The sequence below is a fragment of the Schistocerca piceifrons genome, chromosome 8, assembly GCF_021461385.2.
Source record: "Schistocerca piceifrons isolate TAMUIC-IGC-003096 chromosome 8, iqSchPice1.1, whole genome shotgun sequence".
Classification (NCBI taxonomy): domain Eukaryota; kingdom Metazoa; phylum Arthropoda; class Insecta; order Orthoptera; family Acrididae; genus Schistocerca; species Schistocerca piceifrons.
This window is the reverse complement of record NC_060145.1, coordinates 75,648,599-75,667,417: the sequence shown is the minus strand read 5'-3', so window position 1 is coordinate 75,667,417 and position 18,819 is coordinate 75,648,599.

The following is an 18,819-nucleotide window of genomic DNA, read 5'->3' as shown; positions in this document are numbered from 1 at the left end:
TTTTACGACGCCTAGCGTAAGAACTGTATTACCAGAAACTGTTTCACAATTATAAACATTTTCACTGGTGTCGATGTTGTGAATGTGAATGAAGTGTAATTGTATATTTTGTGTTCAATTGTACTAAGAAGTAAAGATCATCAGCCGGAGCATAATTTTAACAATAGTGAGGAAGAACAAAGAGTTACAATACCACGGAAAAATCTACTACATCGGAAATAAAAACGACACATAGCTAAACTGTATTGGAAAATGAGTGATTATTTGGAAAAAGCTTACGATATCAGATAAGAATAATATAGCAGTTATTAGTTTATTACAACACAAAACGAATCGCTCCATCAGCGCTTAAAAAAAGTGTTACAGAAGCGCAGTGGCTATGACCGGGATGTTCGAGAGTAGTATGTACAAATACGTGTTCGTCTACAGAAATTTAATATCAACGCTAAATCAGGGATATACCAAGAGATGAACAGAAAGGGCTTAATTTTTCGGAAGAGCATTTGCAGTTGTACCGAGAATGACGCGGAAATATGTATTTTACGCGCTATCTAAACTTGTTTATTTACGACCTTAATATAAAAATCAGCCTCCTCGTTATATTGTATTAAAATTAAGCACTGTTTCTGCATAGGTGGGGTTGGTACGAAAAATTTGTAGAAGCTAATAAACAACAAACATTAACGAGTAATAGGGTGGAGTCAATTACTCCCAGTACACGGTTAATACCTTGTCGCGAAGCATTTAGCGGAAACAAAAAAGTTGGTTATCCTCAGCAGCAGTTATTTTTCAGATTTAATTTGTAATCAAACAAACTTTTCACGCTGCGCGCAGTTTAAAATTTATCTTTCATGTCTCCCGCCGTACGTAGAAAAAAGTTTAGTTGCCGCCAGAGCACAGCTTATACAAACAGCGGTACCTCTCCGTAGATTTGCCACGTTATCGGCAATTCCGGCTCGCACGAGGAAACCTGGAAAACGGCCACGGTGAAAACGCGCGCTCGCGCACGCACGCTTGCTGATCGTTCGAAACGGAACTCTGATTGCTCCCTGGTGAATCACACGCGCCGCTGCAGGTCTAATAACCGTTTTTAAATGTTAATCTCTGCGCTGAATTAGTAACACTCGGCGTTTTCTGCGAAATAGTTTAAAGTGCCCGAAATGGTCGTCTCGGGAGAGCACAAACCCGGACTGGAAAGGATGCAGAATACCAGGCACAGCAAGTTACATAACGTGGTACATACATTGGCGTCGCGAGCTACATTATTTCCGGTATCAATTTACATTATTCGCCCAGCAGCCCTTTATTTCACAGTAGCCAACGTATTCCGAACACACACACACACACACACACACACACACACAAATATACACACACACACTTTAGTAGCTTAAACGCATATGAATATATGAATACAATTGAATATAATTTTAAAGTACATATACGCTGCTCCATCCGCGGTGCCCCGTTATTATAAAGCCATTACTAATGAAATATACCTCGCCGCAGGTCCCTCGCTACCGTGTTACATAAAACGCGCCGACCCCAACGGTTCGAGTGGGTCTGCGTGTGTGTGTGTGTATGTGTGTGTGTGTTTTCTGGCGCACTTGGCTGCGGTAACAGGTAATATCGTTAGTCCGGACCAGACCTCTGGAGCCTCCTCCAGTATCGAACGTTTTCGTTCCTGGAGAGGCCGGGAGATTCAGCAGACCCACTCCCCCCCCCCCCTCCCCATGCCTCGCCGCCACTACCACTCCTCCCCCTCCCCCCTCCACCCACCATCAGAGGCCTCAGCCACTCCCCGTGCGCCAGATACTCGACCGAACCGTGTGGACCCGAGATAGCGCGCTGCGCTGCGCGCGGGTCCTCTTCTGCGCGGCTGCCATTGCTAATGGATAAACGGCCCTGATTAAAAGTGCGATTAAGGAATTAAGTTATGGAGCAGCGGCGCCTGGGGCGAAGCCCAGAGGTCGGCGGTGTCTACAGGCCGCGCCACGCACATCGACCCTGCCGCTGGTGTGGCCGCAGCAGCAGCAGCTGCACGGTCCACTGAAGGAGCCAGTCTCTCACTCACTCACGTACACATACACACACACACACACATACACACATTATTATACAGGCTGTCCCAGATGTCTTTCATTGTGTACAACATGCATAAGACAGAAAATATGACACATAGACACCTATATTTTATCTTGAAGTGCAGGTAACATAGTCAACATCTACATCTACATCCATACTCCACAAGCCACCTGACGGTGTGTGGCGGAGGGTACCTTGAGTACCTCTATCAGTTTTCCCTTCTATTCCAGTCTCGTATGGTTCGTGGAAAGAAAGATTGTCGGTATGCCTCTGTGTGGGCTCTGATTTCATCCTCATGGTCTCTTCGCGAGATATACGCAGGAGGGAGCAATATACTGCTTGACTCCTCGGTGAAGGTATGTTCTCGAAACTTCAACAAAAGCGCGTAAGGAGCTACTGAGCGTCTCTCCTGCAGCGTCTTCCACTGGAGTTTATCTATCATCTCCGTAACGCTTTCGCGATTACTAAATGATCCTGTAACGAAGCGCGCTGCTCTCCGTTGGATCTTCTCTATCTCTTCTATCAACCCTATCTGGTACGGATCCCACACTGCTGAGCAGTATTCAAGCAGTGGGCGAACAAGCGTACTGTAACCTACTTCCTTTGTTTTCGGATCGCATTTCCTTAGGATTCTTCCAATGAATCTCAGTCTGGCATCTGCTTTACCGACGATCAACTTTATATGATAATTCCATTTTAAATCACTCCTAATGCGTACTCCCAGATAATTTATGGAATTAACTGCTTTCAGTTGTTGACCTGCTATATTGTAGCTAAATGATAAGGGATCTATATTCCTATGTATTCGCAGCACATTACACTTGTCTACATTGAGATTGAATTGCCAATCCCTGCACCATGCGTCAATTCACTGCAGATCCTCCTGCATTTCAGTACAATTTTCCATTGTTATAACCTCTCGATACACCACAGCATCATCTGCAAAAAGCCTCAGTGAACTTCCGATGTCATCCACAAGGTCATTTATGTATCTTGTGAATAGCAATGGTCCTATGACACTCCCCTGCGGCACACCTGAAACCACTCTTACTTCGGATGACTTCTCTCCATTGAGAATGACGTGCTGCGTTCTGTTATCTAGGAACTCTTCAATCCAATCACACAATTGGTCTGGTAGTCCATATGCTCTTACTTTGTTCATTAAACGACTGTGGGGAACCGTATCGAACGCCTTGCGGAAGTCAAGAAACACGGCATCTACCTGTGAACCCGTGTCTATGGCCCTCTGAGTCTCGTGGACGAATAGCGCGAGCTGGGTTTCACACGACCGTCTTTTTCGAAACCCATGCTGATGCCTAAAGAGTATATTTCTAGTCTCCAGAAAAGTCATTATACTCGAACACAATACGTGTTCCAAAATTCTACAACTGATCGACGTTAGAGATATAGGTCTATAGTTCTGCACATCTGTTCGACGTCCCTTCTTGAAAACGGGGATGACCTGTGCCCTTTTCCAATCCTTTGGAACGCTACGCTCTTCTAGAGATTCGCTGCAGATCCTCCTGCATTTCTGTACAATTTTCCATTGTTACAACCTCTCGATATACCACAGCATCATCTGCAAAAAGGCTCAGTGAACTTTCGATGTAATTCACAAGGTCATTTATGTATATTGTGAATTGCAACGGTCCTACGACACTCCCCCGCGGCACACCTGAAATCGCTCTTACTTCGGAATACTTCTCTCCATTGAGAATGAAATGCTGCGTTCTGTTATCTAGGACTCTTCAATCCAATCACACAATTGGTCTGATAGTCCATATGCTCTTACTTTGTTCATTAAACGACTGTGGGGAACTGTATCGAACGCTTTGCGGAAGTCAAGAAACACAGCATCTAACTGGGAACCCGTGTCTATGGCCCTCTTGAGTCTCGTGGACGAATAGCGCGAGCTGGGTTTCACACGATTGTCCTTTTCGAAACTCATGCTGATTCCTACAGAGTAGATTGCTTGTCTCCAGAAAAGTCATTATACTCGAACATAATACGTGTTCCAAAATTCTACAACTGATCGACGTTAGTACACATACAATTAGTAAATTTCGACGTTTGCTCCTTTGGTTGCTCGAAGGATTCCAATTCGACCCATGTGTCGGCCAACATTTCGTGAGCCATCGATGTTATGACGTCAGCGATTCTGCGTCGCACTGTCACTAGTGATTGGTAAACCTGGATCTTGACATAAACGCAAAGGAGAAAAATCCAGTGGTGTTACGTCCGGCGATTGCAGAGGCCAGTTGAAAGGACTACCATGCCCGGAAATGTTGTATCCAGTTAGGGCGCGAACATCTAATCACCAGTGAGGTAGCGCACCATCTTACTGGGAAAATTAAGTCCGGAATGTCGTGAATCTGTGGCAAAGCAAATAAATGAAACGTATCAAGATCGTCTTTTTATCTTTTTAGTCATAACTCATCTGAGTAGTCTGATGCGACCCGTTGCGAATTCCTCTCCTGTGCCAACCTCTTCATCTCAGAGCAGCACTTGCAACCTACGTCCTCAAATATTTGCTGTATGTATTCCAATCTCTGTTTTCCTCTACAGTTTTTACCCTCTACAACTCCCCCCACTTCCACGATGCCCTGGCATCCTGTCCCTTCTTGTCGTCAGTGTTTTGCGTACACTTTTCCTCGCCGATTCTCCGGACAACCTCCTCATTCCTTAACTTATCACTCTACCTAATTTTCAACACTCTTCTGTAGCATCACATCGCAAATGCTTCGATTCTCTTCTGTTCCAGTTTTCCCAGAGTCCATGCTTCACTACCATGCTCCAGAATGCTTCCTAAATTAAGGCTTATGTCTGATGCCAGTAGTCTTCTCTTGGCCAGAAAAGCCCCTCCGCTTTTCACGTGCTCCTTGCTCGTTGCGTCATGCGTTATTTTGCTGCCTAGGTAGCAGAATTCCTTAACTTCATCTGCAACCACCAAGCCTCATCTTTCTTCGATTTCCTCTCAATCCATATTCTGTACTCGTTACACCTTTCGTTCCATTCAGCAGATCCTATAATTGTTGATGATCTTCCACTCTTATTGTTCGCTCTTGGCTCTTTTACGTATTGTATATTTCCCTATAAATGGTTCAAATGGCTCTGAGCACTATGGAACTTAACATCTGTGGTCATCAGTCCCCTAGAACTTAGAACTACTTAAACCTAACTAACCTAAGGACATCACACACATCCATGCCCGAGGCAGGATTCGAACCTGCGACCGTAGCGGTCACGGGGTTCCAGACTGAAGCGCCTTGGACCGCACGGCCACACGGGCCGGTATTTCCCTATAGATTACCCCTATTATGCTCAGAATTTCGAACACCGTACACCATTTTCCATTGTCGATCGCCTTTTCCATACTATGGACGTGTCTTAATTTTCCCGTAGTCTTGCTTTCATTATCAACCGCAACGTCAGAACTGCGTCTCTGATGCCTTTATCCTTCCTCAATCAAACTGATCGTGATCCAACAGATTCTGAATTTCCTTTACCATTCTGTTCTATTAAGATAGCTATGAACTTTGATTATCTTTTTTTCTTCACTATGGGACTTAACATCTGTGGTCATCAGTCCCCTAGAACTTAGAACTACTTAAACCTAACTAGCCTAAGGACATCACACACATCCATGCCTGAGGCAGGGTTCGGACCTGCGACTGTAGCGGTCGCTCGGCTCCAGACTGTAGCGCCTAGAACCGCACGGCCATCTCCTTTGATCCATGACGTTGACTTATTTAGGGTTGCTGTCAAAAAAGTTCAGAATTCTTTTTGGTATCCTCTTTTCACAGAGCCGTTTTCGGTGTTCATAAACTGTGCCCTTCCACATTGTCTCTGATATTGATACCATTTTTTCAAAAATTTCTTTATTACTTCTTAATTTCAATTTCCCATATTCATATTTTGGTCCTATAACTTTTCCCGATTGTTTTTCTTTCATTCTTTTCTATTTCTCCTAATTGTTTAGCTGTATTTAAAGAAAGGCATTCTGAAACCTGATTATTATTAATATCATTATTACCATGATTTACCTAATATCGACTGTCTACATTGTTATTACGTCATTTGGCCCATTAAAGTGCAAGTAGGTCCACTAGTTATCTTTAGATTTCTTGTTGTTCTAATCTGCGCAAAACTTCTCCATCCTCTCACTGTGCGTCTGTCGTCGTTCTAATGCCAATATGCTACTTTTCTATTCACACTCCCTAAAGTTTAATTGTCAGTCGCCTATTCACGTTATACACACTGCCTAACAAAGAAAGTGAAGCACCTAGAACGGGAGGAGGAAACGAATTGAAGCTTCACGGGCTTAGGGGGTATCTGATGTTATTTCAGCGATTAAAAATTCGAGTGAAATTCACATAGAACTTGGCAACAGGAGCCCACGGTCAGTATGACGTTGTACCCCGTCTCTTATTGATGCATGATGCACTGATTCGATTGGGAAGGGTGTCGATTGACAACATGGTTCAAATGAAATGTGGCCTTATCTGAGAAAAGGACACATTTGAGAGAGTTATCATCTTCCTGAATCTCAGCCAGCATGGCGACCGGGAAGTATCGTAATAATGACGAGTATTGTGTCGGTTGGAGGGACTGCACGAGCTGAATGCGATGCACTGATGTCTTCGGAACCTGCAACTTACGTGGGGCTCTGCGGACTGACTCCTTGGGGCATCTCACAAAGGCGGCTTTCACTGAATTGTCTGAGCACTAGATCCAGGCCTGTCTGTTCTAGGGAGATCACACATGCTCCATGTTCACTTTAACTTTTAACATCTGGCACCTGTCTATGACATGCTGTCTGGAATTTCTCTGGACTGTTTTTGGTGACTGTGTCTCCCGATACCAAAGGACACACTATACTTTCTCCTGGTCTGAGTACAGGTTGTTTCCAAATGGTGTCCGATTCCGATGTTCTTCAGTGGGCCCTGTAACAAACAAAGTAACGGTAACCATGTGTGTACCTAAAACTTGAATACGTCATATGCAGTTCAGTAATCAATGACAAGCGGCGGTTTGGTGACCAGCTTCGACGTGATTCTTAGGCGGTATCCCACATCCCTTCTAGGTGGATACCGGCACGGTACTCAAGTCCCGCCTCTGAAACACGCTACGCAAACATTTAGAAAACTTGCTCACACTTGTGCGCAGAAATTACTCTACACGCAGACAGATCGGGTCCACAGATTCTCTCCCTCGATGAGGGAAGGCGGTTACGAGTTATACGAGACTGTCGACCTCAGATGTTTGGTCTCCTTAAACCCACAAGCACCAGCAGCGTCCGAGTGATGTTCTATAACTACAATGCAAGACGGCTGGAATTGGCTATTCACCGACAAGTGGGGCTTCCATGCCAAGTTCCGCCTTCGTATCGAGCCTTTCGACTGTTTACTTGGTTCCACAACAGCTGTTCACATAATCGTGAGTGTGTGCACAAATTCGAAGTAGTTTTCTGAAGACCTTTCTGATGCGCCAGAGGTTAGCATTTACACCGACGGAAATACATTTATCTAGGTAACACATTTAAGAGGTGCTAGCCACGCCTGCAGGCTGCGGTGTTGTATTTGACCATGAACGGAACCTGTTCAGCGTCCTCAATACGTTGCAACTGTCTCTCGTAGTCAGGAAAAGCTTCTCTATAGTTGTGAGGACATTATATCGGTTCTAAGTGAATTCGAACTGGGAAAATTGTTGTAGTCGAAGTGTTTAGTGTTTGGAGAGGCATCAAATCGCAGATTTATTCCGCATACACCGAGCGAGGCGGTCCAGTGATTAGCACAATGGACCCGCATTCGGGAGGACGACGGTTCAAATCCGCTTCCGGCCATCCTGATTTAGGTTTACCGTGATTTTCCTAAATCGCTTCAGGCAAATGCCAGGGTGGTTCCTTTGAAAGGGTACGGCCGATTTCCTTCCTCATCTTTCCTTAATCCGATGGGACCGATGACCTTGCTGTTTGGTCCCCTCCCCCAAACCAACCAACCATCACCGCATACAGGGAAAGGTGAGAAACATCGTCCGCATTGTCACAAAGTGGACGAAAGTGTTGTTGCGTGATAGTGACAGAGGCCATGAAAGAGGATTGTGACGAAAGAGAAGAGGGCTACGGCTGGAAAGTTCACTTCAAAACTGAATGTCGTACTCGCAAACCGTGTTAGCACAGGTCTGCAGTGCTAAGTGCAGGGTTGTCTAGCTCACACACTATATAATATATTCTAAGAATAAAACATACTGAATCCAAAACAGCTCTTATTTTCTCAAGAATTAAGAAAGAGATGAACTTGTAATATCGTTTATTTGTTGTATTACGCCCATCGGGACGCGTTGTAATAGCGTCAAGATAGGGCACTTCATTCTCCCTGGTTAGTGTAGTTGTTAGGAAAGTTAATTCTACGATTTGCAGTATCTGTAAATACTACTGGGAGAATCTATTATGTTTTTAATTCAGGGATCTATGGTTTACATTACAGAGTGAATGGAGGGATAAATGTGCTCACATTATCCTCAGTGTGTGGTGTAGAGTGTGAAGCTACAGTGAATATTTATTCCAAGGAGTTGTTGTTTTTGAAACATTTGTGTCTCTAACGGCGTCGGAGCAGCGGAACAGGAAGGTGTACCGAGATACCAATCTAGGGCCCTGGTAATGATCATTAAGCTAGTTAAAACTGTTTTCTAAAGTGATTTTTAATTGGCCTGCTTAATGACATGGTTCAGCCGAAACAAATTAGAAGGACATTGGTGACTAGACTATAGTCTCTGAAGGTTTCAGGGATAAAATACAAGGAGCGAAAAGTTATTTACAACTTGCACATGAACCAGACTGCATTTACAATATATGAAAAGAAGCAGTGGTTGATACGGAAATGAGGCAGGTTAGTACTTTATCCCTGAAGGTATTAAGTCAGTAAAGTGAGCAAACAGTACAGAAAGCCATGAATAAACTTTGTGACAGAAGTAAAGATACAAGGGAAGAAACAGAAACTTTTAAATTGGTCAGTGACTTTGTATTTCTGTCGGAGTCGGCAAAAGACTTGGAAGAGCAGTCGAACGGAGTAGATAGCGTTTCGAGACACTATCCACTCCGTTCGACTGCTTGCAAGAGAAACATCAACAAAAGTGAAATGAAGGTAATGTAATGTAGTCGAATTAAATCGGGCGATGCTGATGGAATGAGGTTATGGAATAACACACTAAAAGTAGTAGATGTGGTTTGTTCTTTGGACAGCAAAACAACTGATGACGGCCGAAGAAGAGACAAAAATGCACATTGGCTTTAAGACGAAAAAATTTCTGAAAAAGAGGAGTTTGTCAGTATTTTATATACACTACTGGCCATTAAAATTGCTGCACCAAGAAGAAATGCGGATGATAAACGAGTATTCATTGGACAAATATATTGTACTAGAACTGACATGCGATTACATTTTCACGCAATTTGAGTGCATAGATCCTGAGAAATCAGTACGCAGAACAAACACCTCTGGCCGTAATAACGGCCTTGATACGGCCGGGCATTGAGTCAAACAGATCTTGGATGGCGTATGTAGGTACAGCTGCCCATTCAGCTTCAACACGATACCACAGTTCATCAAGAGTAGTGACTGGCGTATTGTGACAAGCAAATTGCTCGGCCACCATTGACCAGACGTTTTCAATTGGCGGGAGATCTGGAGAATGTGCTGGCCAGGGCAGCAGTTGAACATTTTCTGTATCCAGAAAGGCCCGTACAGGACCTGCAACATGCGGTCGTGCATTATCCTGCTGAAATGTAGGGTTTCTCAGGGATCGAATGAAGGGTAGAGCCACGGGTCGTAACACACCTGAAATGTAACGTCCACTGTTCAAAGTGCCGTCAATGCGAACAAGAGATGACCGAGACGTGTGACCAAAGGCACCCCATGCCATCACGCCGGGTAATACGCCAGTATGGCGATGACGAATACACGCTTCCAATGTGCGTTCACCGCGATGTCGCCAAACACGGATGCGCCCATCATGATGCTGTAAACAGAACCTGGATTCATCCGAAAAAATGACGTTTTGCCATTCGTGCACCCAGGTTCGTCGTTGAGTACACCATCGCAGGCACTCCTGTCTGTGATGTAGCGTCAAGGGTACCCGCAGCCATGGTTTCCGAGCCGTGATAGTCCATGCTGCTGCAAACGTCATCGAACTGTTCGCGAAGATGGTTGTTGTCTTGCAAACGTCCCCATACGTTGACTCAGGGATCGAGACGTGGCTGCACGATCCGTTACAGCCATGCGGATAAGACTGCTAGTGATACGAGGCCGTTGGGATCCAGCACGGCGTTCCGTATTACCCTTCTGAACCCACCGATTTCATATTCTGCTAATAGTGATTGGATCTCGACCAATGCGAGCAGCAATGTCACGATACGATAAACCGCAATCGCCATAGGCTACAATCCGACCTTTATCAAAGTCGGAAACCCGATGGTACGCATTTCTACTCCTTACACGAGGCATTACAACAACGTTTCACCAGAGAACGTCGGTCAAATGCTGGTTGTGTATGAGAAATCGGCTGGAAACTTTCCTCATGTCAGCGCGTTGTATGTGTCGCCACCGGCGCCAACCTTGTGTGAATGCTCTGAAAAGCTAATCATTTGCATGTCACAGCATCTTCTTCCTGTCAGTTAAATTTAGCGTCTGTAGCACGTCATCGTCATGGTGTAGCAATTTTAATGGCCAGTAGCGTAACTGTTAGTGTTAGGAAGCTTCTTAGGAAGGTGTCTCTTCGGAGTGCAGCCTTGAACGGAAATGCATGTGGATGACAAGCAGTTCAGGCAAGATAAAAAATCGAAGTTTCTGAAATGTGTTGCTAGAGGAAATTGGTAAAGATTGGATGGGCAGAGCACGTAATGAATACAGTACTGAATCTACCTGTGGAAAAAAGAAATTTGGGCCGCGGCTTGACTAAAAGAAGGGGTTGCTCGTTAGGATACATCGTGAGGAGAGAACGACTCGTGAATTTGGTAATGGAAGGGAGTGTGGGGGGTAAAAATTGTAGAGCGAGATGAAGGAACGAACACAGTAAGCAAATTCAAGTGAAAGGGAACCGTAGCCACGTTTCAGAGTGTCTATTAGCAGAATGTTTCCAATTTAAGATTTCAGCAATATGCACATTGTGGGGGGTAAAAATTGTAGAGCGAAATGAAGGAATGAACACAGTAAGCAAATTCAAGTGAAAGGGAACCGTAGCCACGTTTCAGAGTGTCTATTAGCGGAATGTTTCCAATTTAAGATTTCAGCAATATGCACATGCAAGAATTTTGTACTGTCTACCTTATGTGTTATTTTCGGTTGGTAAACTGGCAGCAGCCCTTTTCCTTTTGTTGGAGAAGGTCCTCCCCGCTGGGGTGAGGGGCTGTGTCCAGGCTGAGGCGAGGCGAGGCGAGGCCTGCTGGGTTATAACGCGGGGCGCTGATTGCCAGGTGCTCCGCGGTAGCCAGATTGCCTAATGCGGGCGTCAGGCCGGGGGCAGCCGCGGTCCGCGGCGCTAGGTCGGCACAGCTGCGGCCGGAGGGAGCGGGGGGCGGGGGGCAGCAGGGCGCGCTTTAATTTTTAATGAAGAAAATCATAATTTCCGCGGAGATGGAGACCCGGCGCGGCCGGCCGCCGGTAATTGTAATTTCTGCGCGACTTCCTGGGCGGCGGCAGCCTTCCGGCTGTCCGTCTGCACGACTCCCGGAGGATCGCCGCCCCCGGCCCGCCCCCAGGCTGCCCCCGCCCCCCCGGCGGCACTGAGTGCTCTCGCCGCCTTCCTCTGCGCCCGCGTTTTAATGCGGAGGACGCGCGCCGGCGGACGCGCACGAGGGCCCTACACTGGCGATTGCCCGCCAGTCAACAGTGCGCAGTACACGGCCGTCACTTGCCCCTCGCGGTTGTCCTCCCACCCTGCCGCGTGCCCGCAGACACGGGAGAGGGAATTTTTCTCTCTACACCACTCTCTTGCACCACTGCCGTGTCCCTGGTCTTTCAGCCAGGTGGTGTACAGCTGGCTGGGGATTTTTGTTGCATAGCCCTTCAGCGGGAGACCCAAATAGGGATGGCCTAACGGGTATTTGAACCGCGGTCTCCCTGAAAGCGAATCGACTGTCTTACCATTGTGCCAACTTGCTGAATAGTGGCTTTGTGGCGTGCACCTTGAAAGGGGCCTGTTTCAACCTGCTTTCTTATTAATGTTGAAAGACAGCAGGTCATTTTCACCAGCCTTTCTTTCTTCCACTCTATTTATGGAATCGTACAGACAATTTGTAGACTTAGAGCAAGCTTTTGACAATGTTGACTGGAATAATCTCTTTCAAATTCTGAAGGTGGCAGGGGTAAAATACAGGGAGCGAAAGGCTATTTACAATTTGTACAGAAACCAGAAGGCAGTTATAAGAGTCGAGGGACACGAAAGGGAAGCAGTGGTTGGGAAGGGAGTGAGACAGGGTTTAGCCTCTCCCCAGTGTTATTCAATCTGTATATTGAGCAAGCAGCGGAGGAAACAAAATAAAAATTTGGAATAGGTATTAAAATCCATGGAGAAGAAATAAAAACTTTGAGGTTCCCCGATGACATTGTAATTCTGTCAGAGACAGCAAAGGACTCGGAATAGCAGTTGAACGGAATGGACAGTGTCTTGAAAGGAGGATGTGTCTTGAAAGGAGGATATAAGATGAACATCAACAAAAGCAAAACGAGGATAATGGAATGTAGTCGAATTAAGTCGGGTGATGCTGACACTTAAAGTAGTAAAGGAGTTTTGCTATTTGGGGAGCAAAATAATTGATGAAGTAGAGAGGATATAAAATGCATACTAGCAATGGCAAGAAAGCGTTTCTGAAGAAGAGAAATTTGTTAACATCGAGTATAGATTTAAATGCCAGGAAGTCGTTTCTGAAAGTATTTGTATGGAGTGTAGCCATGTATGGAAGTGAAACATGGACGATAGATAGTTTAGACAAGTAGAGAATAGAAGCTTTCGAAATGTGATGCTACAGAAGAATGCTGAAGATTAGATCGGTAGATCACATAACTAATGAGGAGGTATTGAGTAGAATTGGGGAAAAGAGAAGTTTGTGGCACAACTTGACTAGAAGAAGGGATCGGTTGGTAGGACATGTTCTGAGGCATCAAGGGATCACCAATTTAGTATTGGAGGGCAGCGTGGAGGGTAAAAAACGTAGAAGGAGACCAAGAGATGAATACACTAAGCAAATTCAGAAGGATGTAGATTGCAGTAGTTACTGGGAGATGAAGAAGCTTGCACAGGATAGAGTAGCATGGAGAGCTGCATCAAACCAGTCTCAGGACTGAAGACCACAACAACAACAACAACAACAACAACAGACAATTACAGGTTCCGTAGCCAATGAGACTATTACAGAGGATTGACACTGGTTGTGATACTGAATTTAATGGTAGCTGCATGCGTGAAGTTATTTTAGAGGTCGAGGAGCCAAACACTTGTCTCATTTGACGGACACGGCTGAGGCAAGTGAGACAACGATACCGCGTCTCAATATACAGCAAACTGCAGGTGCAGAGAAAGATAGCGAAGGGAGACCAGCAGGGGCCGCGTGGAGTGGCCGCGCGGTTTGGGGCTTCGTGTCACGGCCAATCCCACCGGAGGTTCGAGTCCTCCCTCGGGCATGGGTGTGTGTGTTGTTCTTCGTATAAGTTAGTGTAGGTAGTGTGTAAGTCAAGGGACCGATGACCTTTGCAGTTTGGTCCCTTAGGAATTCACACACATTTGAACATTTGAGACTAGCAGAGCGGGTCCACAGCATGCTTTCTGGCAAGATTCCTGTCACATCTGTATCAGCTAGGCCGGCAAAAACATCTCATCAGAACGGGCGAAATTGGGCGACACTGCAGGAGGCCAGACACCGGGTGGCTGACAGACTTGCGGCTTTTTATTTATTTTTTCCGCCACGTAGACTGACGGCCCAGCTGTTCCCCGTGCGCACAAAATAACGGCGTGTTGATTGAAACGTGAACCGTGACGTCAGAAAACGTAACAGCGGACGCCTGTTCCATGTTTTGTGGTATGTTAGGATCGGAGAAACAGTTTCTTCCCGTCTTATGGAGGGATGCTGTACAGTATGTGTGGTGATACGTGATTGGTGCAGGAGTGCTTTACCATCTTTCAAGTGATGGTTTTAACTTTTTGGTGCAAATTCCACGCAGAAATTTTGGTGGACTTGGATGTAATGTGTGGAAGCAGCGGATTCCATCGCAAACTGCAGAGGAGATTAGTCGATTTGGTCTTGGAGAAGAGATTTGGTTTTGGACTCGGAGCTTGGTTTTTTGACCTTGGAGATTTGGTTTTGGACTTGGGGCATGGATGCGAGGGTGAACCAGAATGAGAGGAGGCGACAGAAGTTTGCATGCACATGCTGAACGGGTCACAGCATCGGCACCAGGAATCTTTAGAGTGAATTTCTCTTACTGTATTACGTGCTCGCAACAACAATAGCCATCCAATTTAAGCGCATTGTGCTAGTTTGTTTCAGGGTACAGTTCGCAATCACTGTGACTAATACGAGGGCTGGAACTTTAATAGCGGCAACTATTTATTTATAGCTCGTACAAAATAGATACGTGTTTCAAAGTTTTACTGACCTTCGACGTAGTCACCAGCATTGTGTATAACCCGTTGCCAGCGATGTGGAAGTCGTAGGATACTCTTGGCAGTGCCAGTTGTGTTGACAGTTCGAGCGGCGCGGTCTATTGCCCGATGAATTTGTAGCATTTCTGAAGCGAATGCCGTGAAGTGTTTCCTTCAGTTTAGAAATAGAGTTGAGCTCACGAGGGCTTAAGTCAGGAGAGTGCATTAGGTGGTGTAGCACTTAGCAGTTCCAACAGTCAAACAAATCAGTTACAGCTTGCACTGTACGTGCTTGAGCATTGTCCTGCAAAATGATGATCAGGTCCTGTAGTAAGTGTCATCACTTCTGTCTCTATGCTGTTCATTTTGGTACACAACCTACGACCAGCTTCTGTGCGTATGTGGCACAAAAACAATACACTACTGTACATGGTTACGGCTAATAGAAGTAACCATGGACGTTCGTGTATTGTTTTTGTGCCACATACGCACAGAAGTAAGATATGTTCCTGTTCACATGTACCAGCGATATATTACTATGTAAAATGAAGCTACAGACTTAACATACATGATTCAAAATGACGAAAGGTTGGAACTGGCGAATAGCGTAGATAATCAAAAGAATGTAACCTACCTTGACCATGTTTTCATTCTCAAAACAACATACGAAAGTGTTGTGAGAACCTTGAATGTGGGACTGATAACGGCGCTATTTAGTCCATTAACCATCAGCCAATCAACCAACCATCTTAAATATGGATCTTTGTATGGGTGTCGTGGTTTATTTATTGACTTTATTTATTGGGCTTAAGCTTGAGCCATACAGCAATCGTATTCAAGCTAGTAATGTCTTACTATTTCGGTCATCAGCTGTAAAGGTGATATGATGCTGTCTTCCATTCGTATTGCACGGCAGCTGTCCTCTTCTCTCCAGCATGAGTGCTGTCGACATTATCGAGGAATTGCCTTGTATACTCGTGTCTAGAGGTACACCTGCTGTTTTTCCCTTAACCGTCCCTTCAACTAACGTTGCCAATATCGACTGATGACGCAATATGTGTACTTCCATCCAGTCTCTTCGTTTCCGCTGGTCCCGGCGGAGGTTCGAGTCCTCCCTCGGGCATGGGTGTGTGTGTTTGTCCTTAGGATAATTTAGGTTAAGTACTGTGTAAGCTTAGGGACTGATGACCTTAGCAGTTAAGTCCCATAAGATTTCACACAGTTTTGATTTTTTTCTTCGTTTCCTTATGTATTTCATTAGGCACTTTTTCTCGTTAGTTCTTTGCAGGACGTTCCTAATTAGATCGATCCATTTGACGTTTGCAAGTTTCCTGCAATACCACATTTCAAAGGCTTGTAACCGTTTCTTCCCATGTGCCTTGATGTCCACATTTTTTACTGATCCTCATCAGGTCAGAAAGACTTCGGAGAAATTCTGAGACGTCCTGCTTGAGTTTTGTTACCTGCCAGTTCGATCAGTCGAGAGCGTTTCGGATATACTCCCTGAGCTTGGATCCTTAAAGGGAAGAAGACGATCATTTCGCATAACGCTATGGAGAATGTTCAGAGGGCAAAATCTACCAGAGATTAAAGAAATTTTATTGCCTCCGAAGTTTATGTCGCCTAAGGACGAAATAAGGGAGATTAGGGCTGGTTCAGAAGCAGACACTCAGTGAAGCAGGGCAGGAAATAACTAGTATTGGCACGAAGTACCTTCAGTTATTACTTGTAGAATGTTTAGTGAAATCCGTGTGTACGAGTGTGGCTCAGAATGTAGAGTAATAGTGTCTTCGGGGGTGTGAGACACACATATGAAGGCACTATTACTCTTCCACATAGCCACCATCATTGTTTGTGTTACGTCGGTATATTAATCGACACTGGCATAAAATAGCGTCCAGCTATGCGAGCAAATTAACAGCAGCCTCCGGAACGTCGGCATCGTTTCAAGTGACGACCAACCAGGTGCTTCTTTAACGAGAGAGATGAAAATCGTTTGGTGCGATATCCGAGCTGTGTGGATGGTTTTCCATCGGGCTGTGTGGATGGTGTTTCAACACAGTCCATCGGAAACCTCGGACCAGAATACGCGAGACCATAGTCATATGCGGACGGTCATTGTCGTGTGTCACCACAGCGCCTTTCGATAGCAATCTCGATCGTTTTCTCCGAAACGTTCCAGCGATGCACAATAACTGGCACCATTCAGCGCCTGTCAACCAACAACACACCCTGCATGTCCCAAAGGTCTGTGGGCATAATTTCGTGCGCAGATACCCTTGATACGAGCTTCTTGTAGGAGAAGACGGGTGGGGGAGTGGGGCGTGTGTTTCCGCGGTATTGATGTTTTCTTCGTGTCATGGGTCACGTGATGTACCCATGTTTCATCCTTGTGATCCTCCGCCTGATACGGCATTAACTGCTAGAAAATTTATTCGCTTGTGTTTATCCCGTCCAGAGGCCTAGTCGCTGTGGTAACACCGGTTCCCGTGAGATCACCGAAGTTAAGCGCTGTCGGGCAGGGCTAGCGCTTGCATGGGTGACCACCAGGTCTGCCGGGCGCCGTTGCTAAGCGGAGTTCACTCAGTCCTTGTGAGGTAAAAACTAGAAGCTACTTGACTGGGAAGTAGCGGATCCGGTCTCGTAAACTGACATACGGCTGGGAGAGCGGGGTGCTTACCATATACCCCTCCATATCCGTATCGAGTTACGCCTGTGATCTGAGGATGACATGGCGGCCAGTTGGTACCGTTGGATTTCATGGCTTGTTCGGGCAGAGTTTGGTTCAGTTTGGCTTTATCCTCGTCTGAGAGTTTCCGGTGCTCAGTGACAACACGTCTTCCGGTAGTGCAGTATATACTACACTGTAAATAGAGATGTTGAGTTCTTAGATGTGCTTGGGTTCCCTGACCTTTTCTCGACGCGCACATCTGTTCTACCTTCATAAAATTTCTGACATCAAAACCATATGTGATTTCGTGTTATTAAACTCGCTCGGTGAATTGCTGCCGCCGACGTTTCTTTCAAATGGTTCAAATGGCTCTGAGCACTATGGGATTTAACTTCTGAGGTCATCCGTCCCCTAGAACTCAGAACTACTTAAACCTAACTAAGCTAAGGACATCACATATATCCATTCCCGAGGCAGGATTCGAACCTGCGACCGCAGCGGTCGCGCGGTTCGAGACTGTAGCGCCTAGAACTGCTCGGCCACCTCGGCCGGCGACGTTTCTTTAAACCTCAAAAATTTTATTACACTTCGCACTTCAGTCGCTACCCATTTACCCGTTAACGCAGTACTTCGAAGCACATCCGGCACAACTACATCTACCTACCGGCGGAGTTTGATAGCTTTGATTTTCTCTTACATCTACACGTGGAATTTAATTCACTCGATGTATTTACACACCTGTGAATGCTCTTGTTACTTCATGTATTGAACCACTGTCGTAGACGTAGATATGGACACCTGTTAGTGGAGCAGCTGACTTACTATACCGGCCCGCCTAAGACGTCTTTAAGCACCGGCCTCAGATGGGGGCAGGTGCTCCCGGGGGGAGGCAGTAGTCACGTGACAAGCGGGGCAGACCGTCATTATCGCGGCTCGGTTTGCGTGCTGCGAGTTGGGTGCGTGCGCGCATAGGGGCGCCGGGATGCTAGATAAACCCATTGACAGCCCGCATACCCGTCAGCTGCCATCATTACGGAAGCGCGCCTTTTCTGTCCAGACCCTCAAATATTGCCTCTATAGGCGACGACGTCGGAAGCGGGTTGCGCAGCTCTACTCTGGACGAAGAGGGAACCCTGAACGGTGAAACTGTTATGTTGTCACTTTTCGCAAATGTTGAGCTCACTGGAGGAAAATGCCGGTTACTCCGTGGGTAGAAGAGTACAAGCACCAGCCAAAAAATTATGGCCACCTGCTTGGTAGCTTGTCTGTCCGTCTTTGGAACGAAATGTACCACTGATTCTACGTATCAGCGATCCGACAGTTTGTTGGTAGGTTTGTGGAGGTATGTGGGATTAGATGTCTACACAAAGTCGCATAAATAACGGCCACTGATTCGCGTACGCGGTGGTGGAATCCGATAGCGAACCAGA